This window comes from Dipteris shenzhenensis, chromosome 7, assembly GCF_047967505.1.
Source record: "Dipteris shenzhenensis isolate YYH24624 ecotype China chromosome 7, Dip_SZ_1.0, whole genome shotgun sequence".
NCBI lineage: Eukaryota > Viridiplantae > Streptophyta > Polypodiopsida > Gleicheniales > Dipteridaceae > Dipteris > Dipteris shenzhenensis.
In genome coordinates, this window is record NC_141602.1 from 53668267 (window position 1) to 53676573 (window position 8307).

An 8307-nucleotide genomic window follows, 5' to 3' on the forward strand; every position below is an offset into this window, starting at 1 on the left:
CTAGTCACATGGTAGCAATGGTGCCAAATGTTTGATGTTTCCCATGGCTTCTGTAGGAAGAGCAGGGCATTCTTGGTATGCAGGTTTCTGAGGCTTTTTGTCACCTATAGATATATCGGTGTCGTCGTTTGTAGTATGTGTAGCTTAAGACCTCGAGTCGTATTCCGATGAGAAACTTAGGCTTAAGTATGGTAAGCAAGCATAGTGCATGCATGTGTGAAAGGAACGTGCATCATCATGATTGGGTAATGAAGGCTTTTGCCTTCATTGGGGGTTGAAGGGTTTAGGAGGAGTTTTAAGGGTTAGAGGGAGGTTCAAGGGTCAGAAGGAGTTTCCAAGTTTTAGAAGAGGGTCTAGGGTTTAGAAGAGGTTCCAGGGTTCAAAAGGAGGATCCAAGGTTTAGGGTAGAGTACATGGCAGAGAACTCGTCTCCCTCGTAGATCATAGAGGTCAAGGGTTGAGGGACTAAGGTTTTTGGGGGGTTATAGGAGTGGGAGGGAAAGAAGGTGTAAGACTAGGGGGGAGAAGGAGAGGATGGAGAAGGGAGGAGGAAAGGGAGGAGAAGGGAAGAGGAGGAGGGAGAAGAAGGGAGGAAGAGGAAGGAGGAGGAGGAGGAGGAGGAGGAGGAGAGGAGGGGTTGCAAGGTTGGAGGAGAGGGGAGGAGGAGTTGCAAGGTTAGGACATGCTTTTGGACATGGAGTGCAAGGGAGCATGGAGACTTGGAGACAATTGCTTGGAATACCAAAGTAGAACTCAACACAATGCCCGAAAGAGTGTGGGCTTCATTCCATTATGGGTAATTTATACAAGTTGGATAGCTTCTCTCTCTGCATGTAGGAATTGTAAGACATTCTCTCTCTACATGTAGAACTTGCATCTAGAAGTTGCATGTAGGAGTTGCAAGTTGTTGCATGTAGGATGTAGGACATGCATGTAGAACATGCATGTAGGAGTTGCATGTTGGAGATGCATGTTGAGGATTCCTAAGAGAGATTATTCCTAGCCTTATGCAAGTACAAGCAGAGCTTTGCTGCTACTCTACACACACATTCTGTGCTACCTATGTCCATGTTGGCATAGAGACAACTCTCTCTCTCTCTCTCTCTCTCTCTCTCTCTCCACATGCCCCGACTGAGAAGATGCCTCAGAACCCTTGGTACAATGATGAATGTAAGGAGATGAGAGCTTACCTCACATGTAAGCAAGCCCTAGGACACTTGTCCTCATTTGAGGCACATCGCATCTCACATCGAATGACACGACGTAAGAAGCGAACTTTTCTCACTCGCAAGATTGATGAGGTTGTCGGATCCTTTCGAGGGGTAGACCTGACTATCGGCTGGGGACTCCTATCAGAGGGGAAACGGCCTATTCCCATCACAGACCCAGAGATTTGCATAGATATGGATGCTCCTTATATGACATCCTAGGTCAGATGGCACCAGATATGTCCTCTATGCCCAGACCTACTACTTGTTTTGATACAACACGGTATGTGCAGGTGTCCACATGGTTTGATAGTCACGATATCCAGATGGATAGGCTCCCCCCCTTTCAGTACAGCATGGATGCACCATCGGAGCTCATTCCATATAATGAGATTAACCATATCATTCGGTTAGACCTTCTCCAGCTTCACACATTTTGGGCTTGGGGGGGATCAGGAGTTCCCCACCAAGACCCATTTCTATCATGTCCACTTTCTGAGGATATCGAAGCATGGTCTCATCATTAGGCCCCAGTACCTCGAGGATAGGAGAGTCTCACATGCCTTTTGGATTGCTTTTGGAGAGATATGATTCTCGTCCCACCAGTAGAGGATTGAGGCTGGGAGAGCAGCCGGCATACCTAGAGAACAACGGGTCTGTAGACTATGCACGATGGGGGAGGCTGAGATAGAGGAGCATTTTCTCTATGTCTGTCTGGACTACTATGAGATCTGAGTGTGATACCACTGTCTCTTTTAGGAGGGGCTTGGCTTCGAACCACTCACATGACTGATACATTTCCCTGACCAGGTTTGCATTAGGCTCTACTTGATTGAGCTGTGGAGACATAGAGATTCCCTTGTACTTCAGGCTAGAGATCAAAGCTACAGTTGATGCCTTAGGACACCGAGCTAGACCAAGTACAAACACGTGTCACTAATTTTTACGGATCCGAGCCAGCACTAGATGAGATCGAGGGGGAGGAGCTCGAGGAGGCAAGAGCACTATGGATCAGCAGCAGTGAGACCCACGACAGAGCTCACATGATTTTTGGTGCCAAAATTAAAAGAGAAAAGAATATTTGGAGACCTTCGACATAGCTCATATGATTTTTGGTGACCTCCTCCGACATAGCTGGCTAGTGGTCTATGTCGGAGAGGGTCTCCAAAAATAATTTCTCTATTATTTTTGGCACCCTTCCAGGATAGCTTGCTAGCGAACTATGCTAGAGGTATGCCAAAAATAAAAGAGGAATGAATTTTTGAGACCCCCTCTGACATAGCTCGCCCGACGAGCTATGCTGGAGGTGGTATACACCAAGATGTGGCTGGATGAGAGACACGGAGACCACACATGACACGTGGGACGACCAAAGCATGCACAATTGAGGTTCGACCTATCTCAGCTCTCCTCAGAGGGGATCGCCAGAGACGAGGCATTACTCTCGATGTAGCCCATCAGATACAGAGATCCAAGAGAGCGTGCCCCTCACCACTGGGGGAGATAGCCCGATTGACACAAATACGTGAGCTCTTTGCATCACATCAGAGGGCCATCAGGGATTCGGGTTATATAGAGCCTGCACATATACTTGGAGCTCTGGTTAAGCAGTACTTGATTACTATTTTTCCTACTATATTTTGTACTAGCTTTTTGCATTTTTAGCACTTAGCACTCAGCAAGGGCCTTAGTGAGCCCTTTGCTTCAGCCCACAGTGGCTTGTATGCGTTACATATATCTTGTATCTTGTCTCATAGACACGCGAGGTCTGCTGAAGACGTTAATACACCTCTCTCTCTCTCTCTCTCTCTATCTAATCACTACTAATATGGATTGCTATGATGAAATGCCTAAATCTCTCTTAGAAGGAGACTTCCCAAAAGATATAAATAGGGACCAATGGCGATGCTTGGTTATTCACATCAAAATATTTTTTAATTGCGGGCCAAAGTTACCAGATTGGAATTGACCAACAAATTCATCATTGTATCACAATCATGAACAAGTTGCTGTATTGTAGGAAACTATCAATGTATCACAATCATGAACAAGTTGTTGTATTGCAAGAAACTATCAATGTATCACAATCATGAACAAGTTGCAGTATTGCAGGAAGCTATCAATGGATCAATGGCAGGAAACTATCAAGGAATCAATGGTATCTATTTTATAGGTGGAGTATCTTCCCAAAAAATCTATTAAATGGAGTACCTTCTCAAAAGATTTTCTCGGCTGAGTTGGTTACTTTTTTGTGGGCCACCATCACCATGCAAACTAAAAGCTAGATCCTATGGCTCTATCAAACTAAATGTGCCTTGAAAAATATTGAGAAAAAAGGTAGCTGCACAAATCAGTGCTTCATCAACATAAAACTCTAGCTCCAAGGTAGGTTCACTCAAATTGCCATTTTTAAATGCAATTTTTCCTCCACAACATGAGAAAAAGAAACGATCTTGAAGGAAAGCCTTGTCAATGCCAATCAAATCAAAGCCTCACGTCTCTCAAGTTTGGTGTATGGCGATCAAGGTAGTGTAGGGAGAGGGTGTGAGCTTGGGGTGAGCTTCGTTTTCTGTGCACCTTTCATCTCCTCGGGGGATTGAGTAGTAACGAGCTGAAGAGACATAGATGTGAGAGTCAGGATGGCAAGGATTCTGAGATGTCTTTTGCATTGGTAGAGGTTGGTAAATTAGTATGCTAACCCTTGTCAAAAAGCATGCCTGACTTTAGTTTTGGTTTTGAGTGCGATTCTAAGAAGGGGGATGATAGCCTTGGGGAGAAAGGAGAGAGTTCAAAGACGAAACCCCCGTGTTATGCAGAAATGGTTTCTCGTAAACCAAAGGCATGCTTTTCTCAATTGTCCAAGGAGGTTGTATGGGACATAGTTTGTGTGGATGTGGCAAAGAGAGAAGCTGAACCCTCGAAGCATGATCCCAGCGAGCATGGTGTTAAGCACTCGGTTCTTTGCTATCTTCATTTTGATGCTATTAAGCCTGAAGATGAGAAGTTGGCAAAAATGGGGGGTTTATGTCTGATCTTTTACTGGGAGAGTGCCTACGATCAGGGAGCTGCGAGAGTTTCTGGCTTACGAACGTGACATCCTTGAGGAAGCTTATGTTGCAAGGTTTATGGGAAGAGGTTTTTTCTTTTTCCATTGTGTCTCCGAGGAGATTAGGACTGATATTTTGGATCGTTCTTTTGTATTTATGGGTGCGGTGGTCCTCACTATTCCGTAGAGCCCCTCATTCAATGTGGATGAGTTTCTATCCAAAGAATGTCCACTATCGGTTGATTTCCTCGAGATGCCTGCATGGATGGGGAAATCATTCGATTTGGTGGCAAACTCTTTGGGGAGGATCTTGGTGGTTCCCCCATCTGCAAAAATGGTCTTCAGAGCAAGGAGGGCATGGATACTATGGGATCGCAGCCAGGCTGACTATGTTGTAGTGCATCTCCCAAAAGAGGTGGTGATTATTGAGAAAGTCCGTTTTGGTATGTCCCAGGACACATGATACTTGTGCAGATAGACGAGATATTATGCACATAATTGTCCCTCTAAAGAAGACAATACAAGCATTGCAAGGAAGGACGTGGATGATAACAAGAGAGGACATGAGATAGAACGTTCTGAATTCAAGGAATCGATTATGCAAGAGCAAGGAAATAGTCATGAGAACTCTAGGGGTCATAAGCAATTGGAGGCTACCACGAAGCTCTCATCTCCATCAACACAGACAATAGGCACAAATGGAGTTCAAAAGGAGGGCATGCACGAAAGGATTGAGATCATTAGAGGACGATCGGCATCAAAGAAGGTGCATGTAGAGCTTTCTCGTGAGTTGGATTCGCATGTAGTGGTGGAGTCGACTAAACGTCATGATGAGGGTTCACAAGATCAATGGAAGGTGGTGGGTCAAGAAGGTAAAACAAGGATTGAAGAGCTAGGTGTGGGAACTAAAAAGTTTGTGTGCCCTCTAGAGAGAAAAGGTTTGAATCCAAACCTTTTGTAGGAAGCCCAAGAAAACCATGAGGATGAGAAAGAGTTGCTAGATGCATATTGCCTACAAAGGAGTCTTGGAGGAGAGGCCTCAGGTAGCAAAGAACACTGATGAACAAAGTCCACCGGATAAGTTGCACTCGAATAGTGTTTCTAAAAGACTTAAAAATATGGCCAGGTCTATTGGAAGGAAAGAAAACAGATTGAACTTCATTAGAGATGCCTACAAAGCCATTGCACAATTTGAGAGATAGGGATATTCAGCTGAGAGTAACGGTGTTGTCTTGGAACATTCGCTGAAGTAGGACGGGTGGATTGTAGCCATTAGAAGATGGAGCCTAGATATTGTGGCGCTTCAAGAGATAAAATGCGGCCAGGATGAGGGTATATGAGTCGCCTTTAGGAAGCTAGGATTTGATGTTTTTGTGAACCCCCCTACTTAGGGTAAGGGACGTCTTGTGGTGTTGTCTTCGCCCAGACTAGGGGGGCAGGAAGTCTTTAGCAATTTAGATAGTCATTACTTAGCAATTGAGGTGTTAGCTTCGGGTTTTGCCTTCAATGTGCTTGGATTATATGCTCTGAATGAGTCTTCACTAAGAACTCATTGTTGGTTGTCCTTAAATAGGTTGATGAATGATGGGAAATGGTTGCTCGTAGGAGATTGGAATATGAACTTGTCGGATGATGATAGAACATCGATGGTGGGACATCTAATCGGGTCTGAGTGTGAAGCTTGGGAGGAACTTTGCTTAGACAAAGGTCTTGTTGATGCTATAGAGATAGATAGAGAGGCATTGAGTGGCTATACTTGGTCCAATAAAAGGAAAAGTGTAGAATTTTATGCTAGTAGGTTGGATAGATTTACTTCTCCAGTGAGGGATGGTGGATGTCTGCCTAGATGGGGGGAGAGGTTTGCCTGGATTCTAGGTTGTCGGATCATCTACCTATGTGGCACTTTGCTGTCTGGGGTTTGGTTGGAAGATCCCTAGACTTACCTTATAAGTTTGACAACAATTTGTTGTTTGTAGAGCTGGAGAGCATTGTGCAGGAGACTTTGGTGCTATGGAAACGTGAAGCTAACCCATTGCTTAATCCATGTGAAAGAAGGGGCATGGCCATTAGAGCTGTGGTTAAGACTACCAAACAATGGGAAAAGTAGTTGCAACAAGAAAAGATATGTCTAAATGAATCCTTGGTCGAATGAAGAGCTACTCTGATGGAGGCAAAGGCTTTAGATCTAGAAGATCCACTGGTAAGCACCCTACTTGTAGAGATTGAGGATGCCATTAGAGCTCTAGAATTGGAGAGAGCTGAGAAAGCAAGGATCAAGAGTAGGCTTTCATGGTTATGACTAGGTGATTGCCCTTCCAAGTTTTTCTTCCAGGCGGTGAAGTATAAGCATGCTATGGAGGCTATTGATAGTGTAGAAGACCACAATGGCAATTTGGTAATTGAATTTTGGCATTTGGCGAATGTCTTCAAAATGGAACTTTCTAAGATTGTTGGTGCTATGGGAGAAGCTACTACTTATTGGAGACAAGCATTGGAAGAGCTAATAGGGGGCTTGGAACCTAGGGTGTCAACTAGTCAAAGGGTGGGACTAGCCTACCCGTTTACTAAAAAGGGAATATGGGAGTCCCTGGATTTGCTAGAATATGACAAAGCTCCCGGTCCTGATGGTTTGACGAATACATATGTATTCTTTTGGAGTCTTATAAGGAAGGATTTTGTTGATATGGCCAATTGGGTGCTGTAACATGGAGGCCTCTCATATGTATTCTTCTGAAGTCTTATAAGGAAGGATTTTGTTGATATGGCCAATTGGGTGCTGTAACATGGAGGCCTCTCTGAAGACATCAATGTTGGGTTGACTAAACTATTCCCAAAAAGGTAGAATAGACTCAAGGTCAAGGATTGAAGACCCATCTCCATGTTGAATACCTCCTATAAGTTATTTGCAAAGGCTTTAGCTTGCAGAATTCGTGACATTTATATGACAATGTTGACAAAGAATAGAATGGATTCATTAAAAGGACATGGCATATATGAGAATGTGTTGAATGTTTGAGCTGCACTTGAGTATGCCAAAGCATCAGGGCAGACATGCATACTAATGGGTTTTGGCTTTGACGAGGCCTATGGTCCATTTTGGGATTTCATGCTGGCAATGCTCAAGTAGTTGGGATTTGGGGAAGGTTTTGCAGGATGGTCAGGGCCTTGCTGGCTAATGCTTTGATGATATTTTGTGTTAATGGAGGAGTAGTAGGTCAATTGAGATTGGTGAGGCAAGGTTGCCCCTTGGCTCCCTTGCTCTTTGCCATTTGTACCATTCCACTCATTTAGCTATCAAAAAAGAAGTTGTTAAGGGAAATATCAGAGGCGTGCAACTCCCCAATGGTAACCAATTTTGCTTGTAGTTGTTTTTGCTGACGATATGGTTGCACTTACATTGGAGTCCCAAGACAGTGTTGGGATTCTCTGCCTGCTTCAGTAGAAGTTTTGTGATGCATCAAGTTTGATTTGCAGTTGGCCCAAAACATTTACTTTACGCACTGATTCAGATCCACGTCAGCTGCTGTGGATGGATACCCTTACCTATAAAATGGATAGAAAAACGAGTTATAGTAAGATACTTGGGTGCGCTAGGTGTCGGCATTACACTTAGGCAGAGATTTGATTGATTCTGAGACAAGGTGTGGACAAAGATAAGGGCTTGGCATGGTGCCATTCTGGGTTGGAATGCCCGGGAGCACATAGTAAAGCATGTGCTTGCTGCCTCATCGACATACCTAGCCAGCCACATTTTACGACTACTCCCTAGTATCCTCTTTCCTAAATTGCTCCATATCTTTATGTTCAGCCTCATGGACTCCCTTCTCCATCAAGCCAACCTTATATGTCAAGCTAACCTTATCTCTCAACTACATCTTTGGCCTGTCATCAATGCCAAGGTGGTGTTGTCAATCCTTGATTTATGCCTAGGATCAGTTGAGCAATCCTAATTTCTAGACTGATAAGTCAACCCTCGAATTAGTGCTCAGAGTTCTTTGTCATTCGGGTCCCAGGGGCCGGAGAAAAGGCTGGATGCTTGACAGAAAGAATTTA